General features: G+C 36.4%; 1 long non-coding RNA gene across 1 annotated transcript; it reads right to left on the reverse strand.

Moving 5' to 3' along the window:
• Nucleotides 1–1139: 1139 nt before the first annotated feature.
• On the reverse strand, nt 1140–24116 carry LOC115603861. Its single transcript, XR_003990014.1, has 3 exons — nt 24077–24116; nt 22924–23075; nt 1140–1486 (listed from the first exon to the last, which is right to left on the reverse strand). It is a non-coding gene; the product is annotated as an uncharacterized LOC115603861 (long non-coding RNA).
• Nucleotides 24117–25618: the final 1502 nt, after the last annotated feature.

Genomic DNA, 25618 nt, shown 5'->3' on the forward strand with positions numbered 1-25618 from the left:
ATAATGATCTAGAAAAAAATAAAAAATGAGTTCAACATTTGCTTTCTGCAAAGACTCTCATATTAAGTATAATTGGATTAGAAAAAGATGTCAAACAAGATATTGAATGCAATGTGGGGATTTAATTACATACATTCTCAGTTCATGCTGCTGACAGAGTGCTTTATTACACAATAATATGAAGGCAAAAAGACATTCCACCAAATCCATTGTTCGAGATTTGAATTCTTGAATGGAAAGAAAGTCCATTGTTTGACAATGTATCAACAAATAAATCACCTCTGAGAAAACATGCTGAATTCTAACCAATATTTAAAGATGATCCAAATTAATCTGGTTTTGAGAAGCTGTAATGTGTTTTCAGTGAAACTGTAAGCAAATTACAGCTCACAACATATTCTTAATTTACAGCAAAAGTGACTATTTAGTGGAGATTTTTTTCTCCTCTACGGGTTTTGCTAAGAAGGCTGTAGAGTCATTGCTAGCACGGTGTATGATTTAGAAAATGAAAAGACACTAAGGAAGAACATACACTTTTCCATTCTTATTCTGTAAGTCTGCTGTTCACTTGCTGACATGTGCTCTACTTTACCAAAGCGTTGACCAGTTCAGAAAATTAATGTGTCCCTGAGAATACATCTCAGGGCCTTCCTGAGGCCTTGTTTTCAATCAAAATGCCTGTGTTCGTTGAGCCTGTCTGTTTCTGCAATGAAGTGGTAGAATGAATAGAAAGAGATCAGTGAAGACCTTTCAAATGTGTGGGGAAACTCTCACTTCTTCTGATACAATTCTCTCGTTTCCGTAGCATTTGTCCAGCAAAATTTTAAACATGTCAGAATTATACTGAGAAATTGTAATGTAAGAACACAAAATGTTCCAGCAATGCTAACAAAGTTGTATCCAGAATTGAAAGAACCATTTATAATTCTTAAAAAACACTCCAAAATACGATACTCATATTTCTTAGAAAATTTAATGTGAATCTTTATAATATCATACTCAAAGTATCATGTGCAGTTATATAAATCCTGCTGTCATAATCAGAACCATGTAGAGGTATGGGAGAATTAAACACTTGAATATTAAAACCAAATTCAATGGGAGGAGTAAGTTACAAGTTACGCTATACAACATTAAAGTAATTCCCAACAAGAGTCTTTTAATTTAAGCTATTAACATTAAACATCATACAAAATGTAATACACTGTTACACAGAGGTTTAAAAATGTGTCGGTTTTGAAGGCTTTTTGTAAAACCTCTCCCTCCAGGTAGACATCTGAAGAGGAAGTGCCTTCAGGACAACAGTGAGGGACTATGGAAATTCAAGTTGTTTTCAAAAGGGATAATTCTACTGCAAGACATGAATTGTTGACTTTTTAAAGGACTGGTTTCTCTTCTGTTGAAGATTGGTCACACTTCGTCTTTAGTGGAATTATATTTTTCAGGCGTCTGGCAGAGTCACCAAGGTTCAAGATCCTTTGCATTGCTGTTGATAAACAAGCAATATTACAATACATGACAAGACAGAGGAGGAAAAGGCAGAGAAATTGGTTTGGTTTTCCCCATAGGTCTGAGCAAAAGTTTTGACATCCCAAATTATGGTCACTTTGTTGACTAATCTTTATGATCTAGCTGAAGGTGATTTTGAGGTGGTCATACCATTATGTTGCCTGTCTTCTGAAGACAGATACTGCTGATTGTGTAAACTGAACTTGGACAAGCACTTTAATAAAGAAACCTGAAAGATCATGTGCTCAACAATGAGGTAAGTTGCTCTGAGTTTTGACTAGCATTGCAACATGTCTGCGTATGGGGATCTACATATAATGTGGACATGTCTGTACATGCTAAATCAACAATTTCTCCATGTCGTGGTTTAAGCCCAGCCAGTAATTCAGAACCACGCAGCTGCTCACTCACTTCCCCCTTTTTCCCCCCTGCTCCCAGAGGGATGGGGAGGAGAATCGAAAGAATGTAACTCCCATGGGTTGAGATAAGAACAGTCCAGTAACTAAGGTATAATACAAACCTACTACTGCTACCACCAATAATAATAATGATCAGGGAAATAACAAGGGGAGAGAATATAAAACTAAATGGGGAAAAGAAAACAATAAACACAAGTGATGCACAATACAATTGCTCACCACCTGCCAACCGATACCCACCCTGACCTGAGCAGTGATCTGGTCCTTCTGGGTAACTCCCCCCAGTTTATATACTAGGCATGACGTGCTGTGGTATGGAATACCCCTTTGGCCAGTTTGGGTCAGGTGACCTGCCTCTGCTTCCTGCCAGCTTCCCGTGCCCCTCCTCACTGGCAGAGCATGAGACTGAAAAAGTCCTTGATCAGAGTAAGCATTACTTAGCAACAACTAAAAACATCGGTGTGTTATCAGCTTTGTTCTCAGACTAAAGTCGAAAACACAACACTGCACCAGCTACTAAGAAGGAGAAAAATGACTGCTACAGCTGAACCCAGGACACCTAGACTCTACACTAATCCTCCTGAATTAGTAGGAGCCACAGAGATAGCCAACAACTAAACACTTGATTATTAGAGCCAAGTTCAAGTACAATGAGATAGTTAACCGTAAGGATTTAGCCATAAGAAAATAAGTGGAGTTCACGGCTGCTATAAGCTTTCATTCAGACCATTAACATTTTTTTTTAATTTAAAAGACCAAGAACTAAAGAGAAAATAGTATCCATATGGGAAAAGCGGGGTGGAAAAAAAAAACCTAAAAAAAATCCTATTTTGCTTTCCCAGATTAAGTCAGTGCAAAACTCCAGCCATCAACCCAGTGGGACATTTCAGAGTAGAGGGTTTTCTAAATGTTGTATAATTGAAGATACAGAGTGCTGTTTTTAGAAAGAAAAAGGAGAAATGAAAAACCTCTTGCTAGCAGATGCTTAAGTTTGAGAAGTCTTCTGGAATGCTAATGTAGATAAGAGAAGTGACAGACTTGCACTTGATATTTATAATTTCCCTCTTTTATGTGGGAACTTATGACTTTGTGACATTTGAATCCGTTACTGTGAAATGGATTCAGATGTTGCAAAAATTCATGAAATTTTCCGGAGCATAAAACTAATTGTCTCTAGTGTAGAAAACTGCTATTTTTGTTACACAAAATAAATAAAAATAAATTTTAGACTAGCAATAAATAAAAATATAATAATAAATAGGCTGTTCCCCTTGTTAGGTTTTATGTTGTGTTTTGTATGAGAAGTTCAAACCACAAAAAAACCCCACAGAGTTCTGAAAATCCTTCTCATGTAAATGACTTTACTCAACAGTGAAAAAATACATTAGAATGATATTGCACTGAAACTTTATTTCACTCAATGTTAGGGAGCAAACTTCATGTCACTTGCATAGTTTCTTCTGTTTCTTCTGGGTATGATTTTTCAGTGGGTTGGAGAATATCTGTAGTATCCTATCTTGCAGGCAATAACTGTTCAAGTGATTAGTTCATTCAGCAGAAAGGTTGGCTCACCATGAAAGTCCAGAAAGAAAATAAACTTGTCAGCTTCCATGACCTAAGTGAAATGCAGAGATTTTTTTCCCAGGGTAATGTTAGATTTTGCTTCTTCAAAAATATCCAATCTATGGCCGAAATATTGTGTTCTGCAGTCAGAAGATATTTTCTCTAGGATGTGAGTCACTAGGGACAGATATGAATCAGTAGCAGTGTCTTTACATTCTTAGCCCTTCACATTAGACATGAAAAGTTAGCAGGGAATAGTTTACAAAGAGGAGTATCTGTGCCTTTAGCCTAATCTTTAAGGTTGGTTATCTGGGTTAGCCTTTACTATAAATGACATAATTCAGTTCCTTGTTTTAAGGTCAGCCAGAAGCCTTTCTTCGTTTACACTTTTGTTGTATATAACCCTTCTGCCTGAACTCTCAAATCAACCTCAAAAAGAGCAAAGTACTAAAATAAGACCCCCAAAAACCTTTGAGCCTTATAAAAATCTTGTACAGAAAAAAGAAAAAAATCTTTTACAACCTTACGGGACTGACACTCTGACCCATAAGCATAGAAATTGTCTTACAACAGGGATGATTTAGAAAAGTCAGAGTGCTCCACAAAGAGTATTTGTGAATGAGGCTGTGCAGTTGTTAAGCCATGCCAAGTGAGTGAAAAAGTTTTCATGCAGAGAAATCCCTGAAGAGCAAATAAGCTAATGGTGGAAGAAATGAGACTGTAAGAATTGAGAATTTATGTTTATTCAGAGCTGCTTGATGAAGTATGGACCACTGTAGGAGAGGATGGAAACTATTTGATTATTGCCAAAGATAAGTAACTGCTTGGCTGGAGAAGAAAGAGTTAAAGAAGCAGCAAAGTACACTGTGTGGTTAAGCAGAGCAACCCAGGTGGGCAGGAGTAGGAGAACAGAAAGAGAAGGAACTGGTTATTTTGGGACTGTTAGTGAAACAATGAAGAATGTTGGAAAAAACAAAACTGTAAACCAGGAACTAAACATGATGTGCTAAAACTAGCTTGGTATAAAAGGTAGAGCAATAGGCTAAAAATATTTTTTGCTAGAATGGTATAAAAGCTAGAGCAATAGGCAATAAAGCGATTCGCTGCATGAAGATGCTCTGAGTCCGTGCCTTTCATACGCCACCACTGTTTTCTTGTACACCAGCAAATCTATGTTTAAAGGGAGACACCTTGATTTACGAAGTGTTAGAAGTTAAAAACTAGAACTCAGTCACCAGAAAACATCAGATGCATCACATCTCCAGACTGTTGCTGGAGCATGCTGCCAGCCTCGTATCACCTACTGGTGTCAAGTCCCTTTCTTTGGTAAGACCTTCTACCAAGAGGCGTGTTTGACATCAGATGAGAAATGGCACTTCTCTGATATGCATGCACAACTCCCTCACTCTCCCCATCTTGTAGTGATGCAGACACATAAGCTTTAGTTGTTCTTTTTCCCAGAGAGAAGGAACCTCCTATCAGTTCCTCCACCAAGCATCGTAGACTGACAGGTCACATCAATTTCATGAATAGTCCTCCTCAAATTTTTTATATCCTCACTATATATTAAACTCTATTTTGAAGGGCATGCCTACAGGATTTTTACAGGCCATTGCACGTTTGTTCTGCCCATATTCTGAGCCAGCCAAAAGCCATGTAGCTGTAATTAACTCCACACCAAGTCTATGCTAAGAATTTGTCTTCAGAGTGTGGAGTACATTACCTTAGAGATGGCATCACCTAACACAATCATGTGATTTCAATTTGCCTACAAAAGCCTGTGTAGGTGGAACTTAAATAGATATTTCTCTTAAGATCCTACCCAAACTGGATTCTTTTAAGTTTTATATCATGGATAAATTGAAGTGATTTTCCAATTCTGACCTTCAAGTTTCCATAGATAGCACTCAGAAACACTTAGCTTAATCCTTGTGTTTGCAGGCCAATTTAACATCGTGACGCATGTACTTCTGTCTACTGAGTGTCCTTTTAAATCCTATTGCCTTTTAAATCTTGAAAAAGAGTAGAAGCATATCAGCTTCAGCATGAAAAGAGATGCAAATTCATATATATTCTGACTGCTGTGGGATTTCTTTTCTTAAGTCTGATTTTCCCAAACCTAAGCTCCACTGCTGGAGATACTCATTCGCATTCTTTATGCTCAAGGTGGAGTTTAAGCAAGCCACTTCTTTGCACTGGCTACAGCTAACGTGCACCTATATGTATAGTTTTCCACCCCTGGTTGCAGCAGGTGAAGAGTAAACCTACTAGCCTGCTATTGCAGGTCAAATAAAGTTTTAACAGATGGGAGGATTCAGTAGATGAAAATAATTACAGTGCTTAAGAATCTTAATAGACTATACCAGCCTAAATCCAATCTTCCTGTTTCCATGCTTTTCTCTTACTGGTTTTGTACAAAACCATTAGAAGACAATTAATTTAATACAGACTAAGTGGTGTCTGAAGGTGCAGTGGAGGTGACTGTTTATAAAGGAAAAAAAAAGCAAACCCAAATGTAAAAATTAAAGCTGAAAGGGAAGACTGATTACATTTCAAGTAGAGCACCTTCATTTCCAGCAAGATCTCTGCTGTTTCTCACAGGTTTGGAAAGGTTTTCTGATGACAGAATGGATTGTTTTTCCTGTTGCACTCTTTCCTTCAGCCTGCCTATGAACAATTGTTGAAATAGATTTAAATGTGCAAATGGTGTTTTGAATAGAATCTGGAAACTGTAATACATCAGAAATGATAAAGAAAAAAGCTCTTTACAATGGGAAAGAATGCAAGACAGAGCAAGTAACTGTGAAAGCTGAGAGAAGGAAAAGCTCCTTCTGGTGTTCAGTGTAGCAAAGATTTAGTTCTTTCTAGAACTTCAGTAGACATTTGTGCTCACTGGTATTTGTATATCCTTCATTAATGGTTTTTCAATGACAAAGATACACATAAGGCTAGTACACGCTTCTTCATGTACGCAAAGAATTTTCCCAGAAAGCAAACACAAGTCTTGAGAGTCAAAACACTCTCTGATTTAATTCAACCGATACACAGTTTTGGATGGAGAATTTTTGTCCATATGTTGATTATTCAGCTTAGCAAGCTGTAAAGTTTTGTTTTGCTTTGTTTTTAAAAAAAGCAACCAAAAACCTTCAAAAAATGCCTACCCAATATGAATATGAGGTAATTCACCAATATCTATAGCAAAGTAATACAGGACAAATCCACCCTCCATGTCCCTCCACAAACCCCTTGAACCAATTCCTAAAAGATTATGCAGATACCCCAAAAAATTAAGGGTTTTTGCTCTTCCATCAGCACCTGATCTTGCTTATAATGTGTCTGAACAAATTCCTTGTCTGATTGGACCTGTTCCTTTCCTAGTTTATGCATAAGCTACCTTGAAGACAATATTATATAAACTCCATGTCTAAGGTCCAAGCTAGTTACCGGAGGTCAACATTATTTCTCTTTTCTCTTCTGGATGAATGGTAAGACTGCTATCTTCTAGGGTAGTTGGATATAGAGAAATGTCAGGCTTCCTTTCACAGACACAATAGCTTTGTGGATGACATAAAATTAAAATTTTTTATGCCTTTCGATAGAGCAAGCAAACAACTAACTCTCATCCAAGTTCATGAAGACCTCTGTAAAGGTGGCACTATCATACAGACTTTGTGCTAGATTTTATTAAGCTATCTTACAAGCCTTAGACAATTAGACTGGGAAATAATTTCTCTATACAGCAGGGAACACTGAGACTGGCACCTCTGGCTTCTTTAATAAGAAGTAAAAGGTGAGTGTATCATCAAAGAAGCCTTCATAGTGCTCTGACTACTCTGTAACTGAGGTTCAACTGACTACTCACATTGCCTGATTTCCTCATGGAGGTACTTAACATATTGTACTGAAAATCTGAGCCTGTGAACAACAAAGGTTTGGACAGACAACACTCAGTATAGAAGGTCGGCCTGGAGAAATAAAATTCTAGCCAGAACCTCATTTGTTGGATCCTCACAACAAGAATACAGAGGGGAGAAAGTGAGTAGCTATGTGATGAAAATTAAAAAATCAGTATATTCAAAAGGAAACAAAGGCTTAACCAGATCCCTCAGCAGCCCTGTCCTCACAACAGATATGATGTTAGTAAATTCGGTTAAACTAAAGAAAGCAATTATATTTGCCACAAGGGGACACTGAAATGTTTCAATGTGATCGTTCTTACTTTGCTGCTGTACATTGCTGATTGATAAAGTAACACTTGCATAATAATTAACAAATGTTAATAACATTTACCACAAACAACTGTAGCAAGGACTCAGCTTTGACAGAGAGTCATGTCTGGCTGTTCAAGAAGTCTGCCCTAAAAATGCGGGCAGACTCTGACACACTGTCTCTGATAACTGTTAGAGTTGGGATGTTCTTCACATCCTTTCAAGCATTTGTCTACCCAGCACACACACCCTCAGCCCTCAAACCTAGGGCAAATATCTGGACATAATTTTTCATCAGTCATGTATTTCTCCAGAAGCCAGAAAATTCTTCTGCTCTCTCCTTGGACACATGCATTTGAATATTTGTTCTTTTAAGGGTTTCAGCTATACTCAGGTTTGTTACTTTGACAGCAATGTAATGCAAGTGATGTCCTTATAAAAGATGATCCACATTAAAATGACCTATTCACTGGTAAATGTCTTCCATTATCAAAATGTTTGGCCCGTGTGCTTACGAAACAACTGAATAGGAACAACAAAAAAAGTTTCCCGAAGGCTGTCTTGAGACAATTATATCACAGGCTACAGATCTGTTTCCAGAGTTCCCTCTCCCATTTGCAACTCATCAAGAATTTTGGAACCTTGACAAACTGCTTGAGATGGAATTGCAGGTACCAACTATATCCCTCAACAAATCTCCCTGTCATTAAAAGAGGAGAATATATAAAACCCACTTTGCTCCCACAGGTCCTTAGAAAAGGAAAAAAACCCATTCACCCTCTCCCCCCCAAAAATCCCAACCCAACCAAACACAAGCCTGACCACAATATTAATTAGATCAATCTCCCTGCTACTCTAATTCAATTAGAAGTACGTGGAAGAACACCCAAGACACATTATGAACTTGGGATTCTTGCATCTAGTGTTAGGCACTCAGAAGACTTGGTAAAGGGTAGAAGAAATAACATATTTCTTTTCTTATAAGACTCATGTAGGTGCAAAATGTGCAAAGTCTGAGGCTCCATATATCATATTTTTAACATATCCAAGTTGAAAAGAAATAGTTTTCAAACTTCCTGAACTTTAATAGTATTTTATAAGTTTTGGCTTCTCAAGAAATTATCATTTTCAAAAGGACGGGCTGCGTACTTTGGCCTTTCTAAATTGAACCACCAACACAGGCAGTTAACCTCTGCCAATGTTTCTGTCTTTCAAGGCAGCACTCGCATGTTGCAAGTTGTCTATCTGTCTAAAGAATGGCCTTTTACTACTCTGCAACATAACAAAAAATGAGGCACAGCTGGAGAATAAGGTTCTTTTGGGTTATATATTGGCCTTTGTGTACCTAGGGAACTTGTTTGAAACTACTCATACCTTTCCAATCATAATTTTGTTATTTAAAATAGTTTGCATTCTGTTTTTAGTTCAGCTTTACAGTGCCTTATTTGGAATAGACTAGACATTTTAATTTAGGGAATAAAAAGGTCTCCATGACAAAATTCCAAGTACAAGATTAATTTAAAATCAATACAGAACAATTGAATTTCAATGATTAAATAATGGAAAATGGAAGAACTTGTCTTAGATTATATGCTACTTAAAACAAGTTCCAAATTATGCAATCTCAAAAAAAACCCAAAAACCAAATTCTATTTTAAGAGACATTTTATTTTCCAAATTGTTATTAAGAAAAGTCATTTTATTCCAATATACATCAAATGAAATACCCTAGAGTTCTTTTCTTTAACATTCCAAACATTAATTTCCTTCTGCTATTTAGCATTTAAAATTGTTTCCATAGGCTTTTATTTTAATCAAAAATACGCACCAAGTATAAACTAGGTTTACAAAAAAAAAACAAAACCAAAAACCCAACCCCAAACCACAAAAATTCCAAATCTGATGAGAGGTTGGACATTATACGAAAGTTGAACACTAAGTAACTAACATGTAAGCAGATTAGGTGCTGTTTCTTTAAGCCAGTAATGAACCCTGTATCTGTTAGCAATGTTTAAAAAGTACACAGTTGTGAAAGTTGCAAGGATGGGCCTTTCAAAGACACATTTCATAAAAGAATGTAAGCATTGGGGATTGCTTTTGATAGGAAAGTTGTACTGCTTACAATTGTGTAACAAATCAAAAATTCCTAAGAAAATCCCATGATGAAGGCTTTGTTTTCAAAGGCCTATGAAAGCTTCATGTATCTTGAAACAATAAAGGAAACTGTATGATGTGTACTAGGCCTTAATTTATTGCTTTGTTAAATGAATTGCTTCCATACAACTTTCCTGCCATTAAGATGTAAAAGTGGGAAATAAAAAGTGGAAGCTGAAAATATTATAGAAAAATTCATCCTTAAAGGAGGAATCTGAGATGTGTTTTTACCACCTGTGAGATATTAGCAGCAAGTTGTGAATAGATCTGATAAAATTAGTATGCATTGGTAGGCTAATGCAGCTGTTGCAATGTAACTTTTGGCTTATATGAGGCTTATTCATAATCTATTTTTATGATTTTCAAAATCCAGCAAAAATAAAAACAGGACCACTGTCTAATTGTTACCATACTGTTGATTCATAAGCTATTTACAGTGCTCTCAAGGAGCAATTCCCTCTTCTTCCCACCACCCCCCGCCTCCTCCACAGCCCTCCTTCCTCCGACCCTCGGGTGCTTCTAGTTATAGCATTTGATTTCTAAAATATTGGGTCTATATCTTAAAAGTCATAGTTAAGAGAACTTGGATGAATGAAATGCCATTTAAAACATCCTGATGGCATCCTTTTCCTGTGCTGTTCCTTTTCTATACTCCAGCAGAGTATAGCTTCTTCATTTTCTAAATGTTTAGTGTAATGCAGAATTTAATTTTATGCTTTTCTTTTTTTTAATTACTTTTTTTTAAAAAACTTTGTATATTTACTTTTTTGTCTTATCATTCTGCATATACAAGAAAGCACAAGTGAATTCTACATATGACTGACTACAGATATTCAATGCATGCTGACATGACTTGAAATGAAACAAATACGTTTCCAGCTAAAGGTGACAAATGGACCTAGAACTCTTATAATTACTCATTGTAAGCTCATTAAAATAGACCAATGGAATTTCTGCTGACACTAGAATAACTGAAAAGATTATACAGGAGGTTCCAAGTAGATTAAATTTCTAAGCTTTGTTGCATATTCTCAAAATAGTCATAAAGTTCCATTTTATGACTTGAAGTGCACATATGCCTAAGTAATTCCACAAAAAATTTGCCTGCTTTCTCATACCTGCTTGATTTACGTGCTAATTCATATCTGGATAATTTTATTGGAATACAAAGATCTTCTTAGCTGACTTTTTATTCATTTTGTTGGGCCCACAGCAGACATCTAAGTTCAACAGGCACCATAAAAAAATATGTAATCCGTGTATATGGCTCTCACCTGAACTGTAGCCACCTAGTTGTCAAAGTCTCCTTCTCCTTATTATTACTGTTCTATGAAAATCAGTCCACATAGTGGGTACTTTATATTAAATAAAACTGTATGGTCTATAATCTGATCCACAGATACCAAGTGCAGTTTTATCATTGGCTATTTCTACCTTTACATCACCATTTGCAGGTACATATACACATACATTTTAGAACATGCTGAAATCTAAATCAAAGGAAAGGACTAGCTTCTGGGTTCTTACAGTCTTACAGGTTGCATGAATATAATACCCAAGAGCCATGTATATTCTATGCCATGTGGGAAAACACCTGAACTTGGTCTCACTTGACCTGCACATTTACAAGCCTGAAGAAGCAGTTATATGCAGTGGTTCAGAAGAGATAGAAAGACAAATGCTGATCCACTTCATAGACGCACTGCAGGGAAATTGCAAGCAAATACTGTAGTAGTTTCACTATTTCCAAATGCTTATTCTGTTCTATTTTCATCTTACTAAAATACTTAATTTCCTCTCCAGAATCATCTGCAAAAATTCATTTTTGATCTCCTTGGTTCCCTTTTTGGGTAGTTTGTGTATTCCAATGTCTGTGTCCTATTTAGTTACTCGTATAGTGCATTGTTTTGCAGTTACATTAACACTCACAATCTAAAAATACAAAGTCTGTTCACGAGCTTTCTTGAGCCTTTGCCCAAAGCTATTTCTTGTACAACACTACCACAAGAAAAGAAGAAAGAAAGGTTTCTCTGTCCCACTTTTTTGAGGGATGATCTTTCCTAGAAATAGTCAATTAAGCCTTAACAAACATTAAGTAACTTAATATTGTTGTGAAAATTAACTAGAATTAAACATACAATATGTGAATGTTTTCATAGCTTTGACCTTTTGGAAAGTATAGAAAAATCTTTATGAGATGTTGAGTGGGATAGTTCTTGAAGAGATCTCTCTTTTCCTTGATTTTTGATCTCCAGGTGTTTCAGGTGTTAAATTGATCTTTTGCATGTGTTTCTTTCCAACAGTCTAGGGTTACTGACTCTTCTTTTTGAATGAAACATAGTACTTCACTGAAACTAAGGCTTTGAACTCACTTCCACTGAAAAATGAATAAAACTGCTGACTAATTCAAAAGTTAAAAACGTATTCTACAGATATACTAGTTGGAATTAAATGTTTTCAATTACGTAGTTCATTTAATTATTGCAAAGTTTGTAATGATCTTGTTTTACTGTCATGAATGGGTGCGGAAAATAATTCTATATTGATGGCTTATTTACTAATAACACCTTTTACATTTACACACAAAAGTATTCATATAAAAAATGCTGCTTAATTTCTCCAATGAATATGAAGAATGTTTGTATACTTGTCTACCAACATACTTCCTACTAATTGTTGAGAAAGGGACTCAAGTTCAGTCCATGACATTTCAAAAATCTGAACAAAATAATATGGAATTAATTTGAGGAAATCACAACCTGTCCACAGCTACTGCGTGAAGAAAAGCAGACTCTATGTATGTAGAATAAATTATTCATCACACAGAGCTCACTCTTATAAAGGAATGTCACTACATACATAAAGGCCTAATCCAACATTTTTTAATACTGAAAGGAAGTGCACAGTTATCAGTCATTGACTTTATGCCCTTAATATTTCCTTGTCCAACAAATCACATACATAACTATATTTGTACTTGAGACACAGATAGCTGTTGAGTTCCATTGAACTTGGTAAGACACTCCTAAGGTGAAGCTAAGCAGATGCTCTGGTTTTGATAGGCTCATACCCATTTGCAGTACTAAAAGAAAACTAAATGAATTAAATAGCTCTTACTCAACAACCAACAAAGCTCTTGCCTAGAAATACTGTGAGAATAATTCCCTTATAAGAAACATTTGTATTGACAATACTTTAGAAAGAGCTTGCTAGAACAGTGATGTGGAAATGTCTGAATCACAGGATTTTAGACAACAGTTTGTAACTAAAATGCATGATGCTGAAGAGCTTTACATGCACACCAAGACCAAAACTACTTTGTAACATGGCATGCTGGTTTTTATTATACAGTGAGTTTTGATAAGCAGTTTTTTTATGCATCAGAAAAATTAACATCAAGAGTATTCAACCTAGTTCAGTGCTTCAAAATTGTTCCAGTACTCCTAGATCTGCCTTCATGGTATAGTAAGGGGAGAAATGGTTATGGAGTGGCTCGAATTCTCTTCAGCACAGCAATGAAGGGGGAGTTTCTGCCTTGTTAGGAAACAAGGTCTGGGTGGAGGTAAAGTTGTGAGCAAACCATGAACTGCTTCCCTGAATCCATTGTTGCTGAAGACTGTGGGATGGGCATTTTGCAGTCTGTGCGGAAAGATCTCCAGTGGATCTACTTTCTGATACAAAGTATCAGAATTGGAAAGAGGACTTAAAGACATGTAAGCCTCCCTGTCTTTTAAGTTATGATTCTGTGCTTTGCCTGAGAAGTGTAAAAGAGATTTCCCAAACAAGCAAATTTTATTTTTACATTCCTTTCTGAAAATTTAATAGCATTTACTAATTGAGATTCATGGAGCTAAACAAGCGTAAACTCATAGATTACCTCTTGGGCCATAAATTATAGTTACCTGTTATCTTAATTCTTCGCAAGTGCTATCAAACAGACCTTACAAACAGTACGTATTTAATCAATTCTGAATATACTGCCAAATGTAGAAACAGTGACAGAAAACTAAGAACAAAACGTTATGGTTAACTTCATGATTATTTGGGATATTTTTTAGTGCCTTCAGCATCTAGCAAGAGAGCTGGTAGCACTGGCATCAAAAGTGGGTGCTTTCTTTCAAGCAGAATTCAAAATCTAAAGTCTCCCAGATCACTCACTTCAGAAAACTTTGGCCCAAAACATTTTACTTGGCTTCAGAACACAGAAACACTTGATTACCGCATTCAACTCCTGGGACTATATTAAGGTCAAAATGCAGTGATAATTGCGATCAAGGATTGAGGTCACCAGCCCTGCTTGCATGGAAAGAATAATTCCTAAGAGAGCTCATTTCTCTCTCTGACTTGGACTTTGGCTTTTTCTGCTGAACCTTGAAATGAAAACTCCCAGTTGGCAATGACTGTGAATATACTTAGAGCAACTACAAAAAAACGCAAAAATATATATTCAAATAAAAGTTTTGGCATATATAAACCAATATGGTCTGCATTTGGACCTCTATGGCATGATGAATTCATCATCACAGTAACGTGTTATGACTATCTTCCCACAAAACATACTTTCTTTTGACATATATTATTAGAGTATAGCACTTATTTGTTCTTTTTTTTCTTTAAAAAGACTTTGAGTTGTTTGAGGATAAAAAAATGAGTTTGAATTTATGTAAAAGAGACAAAATACTTCTAAATTTTACAGCAGCAATTGAACCTCAAAATCTGGTAAATCAAGAGAATGAAAATATTAATCTTCTTTTGTGAACTTATTGTGAACAAATAATTAATTTGTTTTAGGATAGTATTAGGTATGTCAGACAGCAAATTTTACTCTTTGACCTCTGGCATATCTGCCCACCTTTCGTGTTTCATCTTTTCCATCCAGTGAGCTGAGATAAAAAACATTTTTGTGAGTTTGATAATAGTAGCAGTAAAATGTTTTAAAATAAGCTGTTTTAAACAATATATATTTTACAGGTTTTATTAGTTTTACTACAGATTGCTATATCTTCCTTTGCCATGATTCTTGAGTTCCTGGGTTTATGGTCAATTTGAGCTCTGACCTACCAGTGCTATGATCTTGAATTACTTTGAATACTAAAAAAACATTCTTTGATTTCATTGCTAGGGCTACTTTGCTTAAGCAAATTCAGAAATCTTTCTCTTAGACACCTAAAGAGACAAAAAGAGACATAAAGATACATAAAGATAGCAAACAATTTTTGTAAAGTACAAGGAATTTAAGGTTCTCAGCAACTGATAGAGGATTATTATAGACAATCTTCCATATGTGTATGTATGAGATATATGAAGCAAACATATAGTCTTATTTATACACATATATAAATAAAATGAAGTGGAATGTAATGTGCTTCTATTTGTTACATGCACATTATATGCAAAGACTTCAGAAGAAGCAAACTCATACACCTGTTTTTAACCAAGTATTTATGCACGTGCAAATTCTGAAGACAGAATCATAGAATCATAGAATGTTTGGGTTCAAAGGGACCTTAATGATCATCTAGTTCCACCTCCCCTGCCATGAGCAGGGAAACATTCCACTACACCATGTTGCTCCAAGCCCCGTCCAACCTGGCCTTGAACACTGCCAGGGATGGGGCAGCCACAACTTCTCTGGGCAACCTGTTCCACTGCCTTACCACCATCACAGTAAAGAATTTCTCCCTACATCTCATCTAAATCTACCCTTTTCTAGTTTAAAGCCATTCCCCCTTGTCTTAGCATTATATGCCCTTGTAAAGGTCTTTTATAAACCAAAACATTTGATTAAGCACTAGTGTTTATATTGCACATGTAAACATGCATTAGGTAGGTCAGACCAAATGTACATTGCATTTAGGGGTTTCTGTTATGAATGATTTAAAAGCACAGCTTTTTGTAAAATTGTTTGATGTACGTATTCTAAAAAAAACTGAAAATCATCCAGGTTAAGCAACTCCTGGCACTGTGCAGTGATAATATGCATGTGTTTTCTGATAGTTTACTTGCAGATTATTTCCTTTAACCAGAAGTGTTTATTTGGAATGAAGTACCTTTTATAAAAAGAAACAGAAGATGCATGGCACTTTTCTGTCTTACTTTTACTTGCAACATATGTTCATAATAAAAACTGAGTAAGGCATGCCATTTTTTCCATCCATTAAAAACACTTCTCTTTTTTTTTTTTCATCCCACCTTTGCAGAAGGAAGCAGTAATTTCAAAAAACCACTTCCTTGGTATTTTAGTAACACGATGAATGGCTTTGCCTTTTGAACTATGCATAATCTTACCTTTAATGACACTGTCAGTTAAAATAAATATAAACATCAAAGATTGTCCCACCTGCTGGACCATGGATATTTTTTGTCTTCTGATTCAGAAAGATGCAAACTTATCAATGTGGTTAAAAAAAAATAAAAACGAGAGGATATCTGATGAGTCAGTGATAAACCTACTGAATGTTTACGACAGAGCAATAGGAGCAATTTCTGTTCTGACAAATTTAACAGCTGGGAATCTCCAACTGACAATAGAATGCTCCTTAACGTTCCAAGCAAACCACAGTAAGAATCTCACAACTTTACTGGAATTTGAATCGTGCCTTTAAACAAGATGATATACAAAGCTTCAACAAGCGCTGTTATCTCAGATTCATAATTGTTAATTTCTTCACTGTATTCACACAAATGAAACTCTCAGAATAAGAAATTGATAGTTCATCCTCTAGTCTTTTCCAATGTGCCATTTACTAATGGATAGCTCCTTCTGAGTGCATGCAGATTTAAATTGAGTCCTGAAGTTGCAGGCTTTCTCATGCCCCTTCTTCTAAGAAATCACACATACCACCCCTCCATCTTCCCCACCTGTCCCATTTTACAAACTAGATATGGTATAGCTTCAGAATACTGAACAACCATGTCTCCAGAAAAGTAGACAGTAATCTTCCAGTACATTCCTGTATTCTCTGCAGAAGTCACCTGTATGAATCAATGCTTCAGGCTTCACTTCTGAGACTCCAAAGGCTAAAATCATAAATGTATGTACTTTGTTAAAAACCACCTTTCTGAAGTGATTTGTGGCTCCTGGAGCTCCAGGGGTCCTGGGACCCTCAATCAAAAGTCATTGAGACTAAACAGTAAACTCCTTTCAATTTTGATGGACTTTACATCAGACCATATGGCTCTTGTCCTAATGTTAACACAAACCTGGTCGTAGGTATTCTAAAGTACGTAAAGAACACATTCTTCAGATATCTTTAGAAAGATATCTGAATCTACCACAGGTAGCCACAAACATTCTATTTGTGAGCATAACTGCCAAGTTTTGTGATCAGAGCTGAGCACACCAAAAACGTAAAAAAAAAAATGTTGAAAGGCAAGTGGGTGTGTGTTGAAGAACTCTCAATTGTTATTCTCTTACCTCACTATATTTCTTCCACAATGGCATTTTCAGCTTCCCTGTCATACTCTGTAGTGACCCAGGCATTACCTACTTAGGGGATAGTCTTATGCCACATGACCTAGATAAATCCGCAGTCACTTAGAACATCTGAAACAAACCATTTGCAAGCAATCCACAAATTGGATCAGACTGTCTTGAAACAATTGAATGTGTAAATTTACAGGAAACATACAAAAAAGATGGTGAAAATATATGTCTGCATAAGGGGAAACATTCTGAAAGAATAAAAATGAGAGAATAAGAGCATAAATACAAATATCTTTCCCTGTTCTAAAAACAATTGATACTTAGTGACATCCTGGTTATAGACACTTCATTTAAGGAAAACCTTTAACTACGTGGTAGGTATTAGAACATGAATCTATCCTCTCTCTAGCTCTTCTTTCATCTTCTTAAGTTCAGGCTCAAAAAAGCACATCATTAAATCATTTTAATGTGAGTTTTCTGCAGGGAAGGGAAACCTTCTCTAGCTCTCCCTACTGTGAGGTTACCAAGTGTGAGTACTGAGGATAGCCGGAATGCACTTAGTAGTGTGGAGCATGACATAATGTTTTAATTTGACACCTTTATCAGAATGATGGTGCCTGAGGGAAAAAACCACTTCGTATGTGAAATATGGTCTTGTGTATAAGTTCAGTCTGCTGGAAAACATACCTACACGCATACATACAAACATACAGCCATACATCTCAAGCATATTTCATGAGTATTATAATCTAAGTGTGTCTTGTTTAAGGTTCCTATCTACACAGCATGGGGATAGGAGGTAAAAGCAGTCTTTCCATTTAACCAGGCAATCCTGGGAACTATTGAAAAATGCCATCCCCTGAGTAACCTCCAGGGAACAGTTTTTAAGGACATATGAAACTTACATAACACATAAATGCTGAAGAACTGTTCTTAAAATAAAAAATTATTGATTCAAGTTTTTCAGAAAAAAATGTGGCCTGAATTTAATGTAACTTCCCTCTGCATAATGAAAAAATGCCAGCATTTTTGCTCCTAGGAATTTGCAAGGAGGAGTGCTGGCTTTAAAAGCAAAATAGAGTTTTTCATTATATCTAGGAAACATATTCTATTTAATCAATAACCAAAAATTACCAAGCAGACCAAGTTACCAACAGGTTTCTTCCATTTTAGCCAATAAATGTAACTCTCAAACATAGGAAGGTTCAGAACAAAATGCCTCATTGAGAGTGTAATATTTCATTTAGATTATTCCTCCTATTTCTAAAAAGTATCAGCTATCATTTCCATTACATTAAATTTTCCGTACTGATGATATGAGAGGAAGCTTATAAAAGGTGGGAGAAAATATATTTAGTTATACCAGAGATCAAGACAAAGTCACAATGTACTTCCTTGAAGTGAATTTGATGCCACAGCCTATTTGTGTCTCAAGAATGGCTAGAAGTCTTGACTGTTTCAAGATTGAATCAAAGAACCAGGGGCCCTGAAGGGAATTTGGAGCATGTTACAGACTTCTATTTCCTTTAGGAGCTTCCTCCAAGAGCTACATACAAGTGTGCAATAACCCAGCTCTCATGAAATCTGATTACTTTGTTTTCTGCAAAAGACAGCACTTAGGCTAGGAGCACTGTCAGAATAAATTTCAAGGATCAAAAATCGACAAGGCGAGAACTTGGATGAGGTCTGGTGCTGCAAATGTGTTACCGACTTAGTTAAAGAAAATCCAGCTACAGTAGACGATGTTATTTCTGTTAGCAATTAAGAACATTTGTGTAAAGATGTCTGTACAGCACGGAACAAATCTGTATGCATTTGTCCACTGCAGGTCTGTGTGCATACTGAATCATCGTGTTACATTTCAGTGGCATGGCAGCACTGCTCATGTGCAAACATTTCTCATAAATTCTTCTGGGATTTATAATAACTATTTATTAAACATTTTGCTGTGGCCTGAAACACATACACTTTCCTTATGTTAGCTATTTTTTCACCAACATTGAAAAATGTAATTTATTATTATTACTACCACTTGAATTATCAAGGTGCCCATGAACTCCAGTTATGGACTTGGGCCCCTTTGTGCTACGTGCTGTTAAAAGTAAAATTGAAAAGGAGATCCAAAGTTCCTTAAAATTTAGAAACAAGAAGATAGACAGCAGCTGAATACATACACAGATTGTACAGACAAGGGACAATAGTTAGCATACCTGACAACAACTTAATTTCACCAATAGCTTGTATAATAGATTTAGTTGTTAACATCAGAAGCAAGCGAAAATTTTTTGTTAATTTTACAGAACATTATTTTTGAACTACATTGGTCCTCAGAGTTAGAAATACTACTCCTTCCAGAACATAGTCCTACATGGAATATACAGTTTCTATCTTACCATCTACTCATTCCAAATAAGTCAGGACTTAAAAAGTCTCACAGCAAACTAGGCAAGAAAGTAGGTAGGTATGTGCTCTGATCTATATGTTTATTGTTGAATATTTCATGGCAATAAAATTTGGGATTTATCATTTGAGTCACATCAGTATTTTCTAAAGTTGTAGGCCTGAAAGTAGACATTTTGTTACCATAGGAAAACCATCAAAACAAAATTAGTCTCTGTTGCTATTTGAAAGAAGACTTCAAAATAGGAAGGAGAGGCTGGAGAAGAGATATATGCAAAAGAGCATTTTTTGAGTTATTCCTGATTAGAATCAGGAGCACAGCAAAATAAAACCTCTATTTCTCCAGCTATCAGTCATGTTTCATTTTTACATTGGAATACCCAGCTTTGTAACTAGGCAGTCTTGACTCAATCTTCTTTCTCTAATCCTCTGTTTCCTACAAAAGCTAAGACTTACAAACTTTATGGTTAAGCAAAGACATCCATGACCACAGTAAAGATTCTCGAGAATAATATATGCATGTTTGTTTGTGTCATGCATGTGCGCACATGCATGTGAATGTGTGTATCCATTTGTTATTTTCCTGTTCCTGACAACTAGACCTGTAAATGCCTGTCTCCCTTGGAGTGAGAGCAAGCTGGGGCAACCAAAAATCTGTAGACTGTATAAGTAGATAAACATTTTAGAATATGAGCCAGAGTTTTGTTATCATTTTAGAGGACAGGAAACTGACTTGCTATTTTACATAGCTTTTGTTTAGTTAAGGCATATATGTATATAATTTACTTAATGCATCACCATATAGGATGACTACCAAGCAGAGCTACAGTTAAACCATTAGCATAGTCCTTTGAAGAATATTTCTGAGGAAGTTAGAATGCCTTGATGAGGTATTTCCTCATCTCTAGTAACCTCACTTGTACCTAGGATACTTTGAGATGGTTGAGCAGGGAAGCATGATTCTTCCATTGGCTAGACTCACCTTATGTTGTTCTCCTGGAAGTGCTCCATGTCTTAACAAGTTTGAGTGCTTGGTGCTAGATACCACACACATAGGTACCTCTCAGATGCAAAATGTCACAGTTCACAAGAACTTTAATGATCTTGCTGACTGGCTATCAGATTTAAATAAGATAAGAGATGCTCTTGTTCTTTTAACACCCTGTCAGTAATAAATGGCCATATTTCCATGTTTGGTCCCCAAACCCCCAATTTGCATGCTTCTAACCCTCTTTCAGAAGTTGGAATAACAGGCTAGTAATGTTTCTCTTCCTCCACCTCTGATAACATTCCCTACTCATTATTGCCTACTCACCTCACTTAAGCAGCACTTTATGAGGCTGTTAAAGATTACTTTGACATCTGTTTCTTAAATTAGTTCAACTAAAAGTCTGAATTTGACACAAATCCCCAGTCAACAAGGTGGAGCCACACAAGAATATTGATATAAATAAAAAAATCAACTTCAGAAATAAAAAGGCTCGGTGATAAAAAGCCTTAATCTCCTTTAGATATCGTTATAGATTTGACAAACACAAAGTCAGAAAACGCTCTTTTTAGTTTTACTTAATTAAATCTCTGCAAAGTGTTTCTTATGTCAGCTATTGTCCATAACAGGAAGGGTATTTGTTTTTGTTGCATTTGTGGCAGTGCATGACACAGCTAGCTGAGTAATAGCGTCGGCAAGGCTGCAAAGTCAGGATCCCTGTGGGTTCAAAACTGTCAAAGAACTGTTCTTTGTATGTCGTAAAAACAGATGCAATAATCTGCAGAGTCTGGGAGAACCAGCCTGCCTTACTGAGAAGCAGAGCAGCAGGGCAATGAATAGTTGTGTGAGTATGCCATGTATGTTAAGACTTAGAAAAACAGTTGGCTATTAAAATGAAATGCAATACTGCTGCCTCAGCTTTAGTATGAACACATGCTGTACAAGGATAACAGAAATTCCTAAATAAACTATAAAGCAGTTTCACTACTTAAAATTAATAGAATCTAGCAGAATGAGTGTTTAGTACAGCTCCCAAACAAAATCTCTCACTTGCCAGAAGGTATCCCTGATCTGTTTTGGTTAGCTGTATCCAAGTGCCATGACTGCATTTGTCTACTCAAGTTTAGAGCTTCTTTTCAAACTGTATGTCTGGGTTGAGTGCGTTAAAAGTCCTACACTTTACTCAAGGTGGCAAATTGTGCCAGGCAATGATTTGTATCTCTCTCTTTTAGGTTATCATTGCACAGGTGCAATCAGAAATGGAGTTATCAAGACCCAAATGAGTGACATTGGTCTTTATGAAAAGATCAGATCTTTAAGAGAATCAATCAAGCTTCTAGACTGTACCCCAGTTACTGTTTGCAAACAGAGTAGCAAACTTCCATGATTACACCATTTCCTTGTTTGCCCTGGCAAGTGTAAAGTGGTGGGAGGTAAATAAAGGAATATGGAAGATTGCAGAAAAGGCACTGAATCAAAAAACTTCTGTGTACCTGGAATAATTTTATTTAAATACAGCAATACTGCTGAAGTAGCTGAAGCAAAAAAAAAAAAAAAAAAAAAAAAAAAATTAATGTTAAATTGTGTTTCAAGATCAACTGTATTTCTATGAAAGTATTTCTAATGCTTGCCTCATGATGTCATTGGTCAAACCGCAAACTGGATAATCTGATAGGTATCATATGCTGTAAGGGGTTTGAGTCACTTGCAATTCTGCAGCAAAGGCCTTTGCATTAAAATTACCATGTCAGTAATTTACAAGATCCAGGTTACTCTCAGGAGTGCTTCTAAAAAAAATTCTTTTTTTTTTTTTACCCATTTTTTTCTTTCCAGTCAGTATAATAGATCACATTGTGTGTGTGTGTGTATATATATATGTGATCTATTAGCACACTCACATGCTACAAATTGAAAATGTGGAGAATTTGAAAGAATTAAATTACCAACACTTCCACTGCCTTCTTCCCTTTCATTCTGTCTTGAAATTGTAAGTATACTATCAAAATAACAAAAAATAAGATTTATGTTCTTTTATATGAAAAATACAGAACCTAGCGTGCTGACCTACCAAGACGCTTCAGCATAGACCAGACTGAGAAGTCTTTTGATTGTGAGTTGAGATCACTTAAAGTACAGAACTTTCTAACAGTATTCTTTCTCAGTCTTTCATAAAATCATCAGTATATCATTTATAAGAAGCTATTCATCCTTTTGCTTTTTTTTGTTTCTGTTCTTAGTGCTTTTCCTTAACCTTACCTCCAAGAGAGTTTGCAGGTAAATTGCGTTCACAAGTGGAGGCAAGCCTGGGGATTGGCTTACAGGCCTGCCCCACAGTGCAGCTGGCTGTCCTTCTGATCATCTCTGTGATGTGGTTAGTCTTTCCTCTCCTAAGAACCAGATTCCTGTTTCTGCAATGTGCCAAAATAAACAGCTGGGGTTTAAAAGGAATACTTCTGTGAAAGCGCTTCATCAGATCCGAGCTGCTGAGGAGGTGAGAGTCATGAAGAGGACACAGGATAGAGAAGTCAGGAAACTATGGCAAAAATTAATTTTTTCCCCCTGTGTATATTTTTGTAAAGAATTAATGTTTATTATATGTTCATGCCATATGTAACGTGAGATACTGTGGCAAGTAAGCCAATCAGAAATGGACAAATCCTGAGAGAGTACAAGTGGTCCAAAATGCATCTGTAGAAGAATTGCAAATTGGGAGTAAAACCACAGAAATGTTAAAGGACAGAAATATAAATCCATTACAGCCGATCTAAAGCGCCAAAATAGGACAAATGAGGCCAAAAATACCATAAGAACCAATACTTTAATGTATTTTGGCAATTCTTCTTCTGACCTGGCTCTTACTGGAAAATGTAAATGAATATGAATTTAATAATAAAAAAGAGAACCAAATATTGTAATATAATTCCTCCACAAAAGGTTAATTTCATGTTGGATAGGTAGAACAAAGTTCAGGTGCATCAGAACTTATTCAACCCTCACTAGATTTTGACAGTGGTGGTGTTAGATTAATCTATATTCAAATTTGACTTTATATGCGGGTTTTCTTTTTCCATCTTCAATCATTTCACAAAAATTAATAACAATAAACATTGAAAATCACAAATGAAGCCTCAAAATAACCAAAATCATGGCTTAAAAGTCTCAAGTTGTCGTGGTTTGAGCCCAGCCGGTAACTCAGAACCACACAGCCGCTCGCTCACTCCCCCCCCCTCCCCTCCTCCTTCCTCCCCCCGCTCCCGGAGGGATGGGGAGGAGAATGGGAAGAATGTAACTCCCACGGGTTGAGATAAGAGCAGTCCCGCAACTAAGGTATAACACAAAACCACTACTGCTACCACCAATGATAATAACGATTAGTGAAATAACAAGGGGAGAGGATACAATTGCTCACCACCCGCCGACCGATACCCAGCCCGACCCGAGCAGTGATCTGGGCCTTCCGGGTAACTCCCCCCGGTTTATATACTGGGCATGACGTGCTGTGGTATGGAATACCCCTTTGGCTAGTTTGGGTCAGGTGTCCTGTCTCTGCTTCCTCCCGGCTTCCCCTCCTCCCTGGCAAAGCATGAGACTGAGAAAGTCCTTGGTTGGAATAAACATTACTTAGCAACAACTAAAAACATCGGTGTTATCAGCGTTGTTCTCAGGCTGAAAGTTAAAAAACACAGCACTGCACCAGCTACTAAGCAGGAGAAAAATGACTGCTATAGCTGAACCCAGGACACAAGTGTTAAAAGATAAAGAAATAGAATTTTCAAAAGGTATGTTGCAGTCTCTTTTGTTCATTGCATGGTTATTTCTGAGATTATAAAGCACTGTCTAGTCATTATTTTAGACTTTTTTTTTTTTTTTTTTTTGTGTGCCACTACACAGATTGGAAGCATAAGTGTTTTTTTTTCCCATTTTTAATATTAAACTAAAAACTAGGATCTTCAGAAAATATCTCAGCTTCTGGAGCTAAGCATTGATATTGTGCAAGACTATTGTGTGAGACTGGAGTAAAGTCTCAACAGTAGAGAGTACTGTTTTTTCTTTTCACATGATGACCCTTTAATCTTGGTAATCCAATAAATACATGTGTTACGGGTGAAACCACAAAACACAGGTAAATCTAAGCGTACCTGGCCACTGGCCGTTTAGGCACATCTGGCTTCTAATTGAACAAAACTGGATGTGCTGATGTCACATCTGGATTTCCTACATTTTGTAGTTTTGTTTATGTATCTTTGTAAGATTTCCTTCTAGGTAAGCAAGACTCATTAAAAGCACATTATTCTTTCATCCCCCAAACTGTTGCCCAAATGCTAAATCTTCAATCCTACTACAATTGTTCCTGTAAAATTGTAGATAAAGGAGTAATGGAATATTACGTTGTACCAGGGAAGTGTAACAAGGAATAAAATATTTCCTCTCTTGAGACTGGATATTTGAAGTCATGCACTATTTTCATTTTACTCATAATATTAGATTCATTATATTGCATGTCATTTGCATAATTTATCAGCACTGTGCAGCTGGTATCCCCTCCAAAAACAGTTAATCCACAAATAATTTCCAGGTTTATATTTTTTTTGTCTTTTTGTTTGGTTTTGTTGGTGTTTGTTTGTGTTTTGTTTTGTTTTTCACAAATATAAACCTAATAACATCTTCCAGAGATGAAAGATTTATTGTTCTCAAAGTGTAAGGGATTAAAGACTAGTCCTCCACCTGGAGGCTCGTTAAATCTGGAGTTCCTCAAGGGTCAGATCTGGGACACGTTCTGCTTAATACCTTTGCTAGTGATATAGAGGAGCAGAAGGTGTGTGCCACCATAAAGTTGGTTGACAACTCCAAGCTGGGGGTAATAGACGATATGCTCCAAGGACAGGGCCAGGAGGACTTTGGTAAGCTGGAAGAATGGGCCAACAGGAACTTTATGAAATTCAGCCAGGAC

The sequence above is a fragment of the Strigops habroptila genome, chromosome 2, assembly GCF_004027225.2.
Source record: "Strigops habroptila isolate Jane chromosome 2, bStrHab1.2.pri, whole genome shotgun sequence".
NCBI lineage: Eukaryota > Metazoa > Chordata > Aves > Psittaciformes > Psittacidae > Strigops > Strigops habroptila.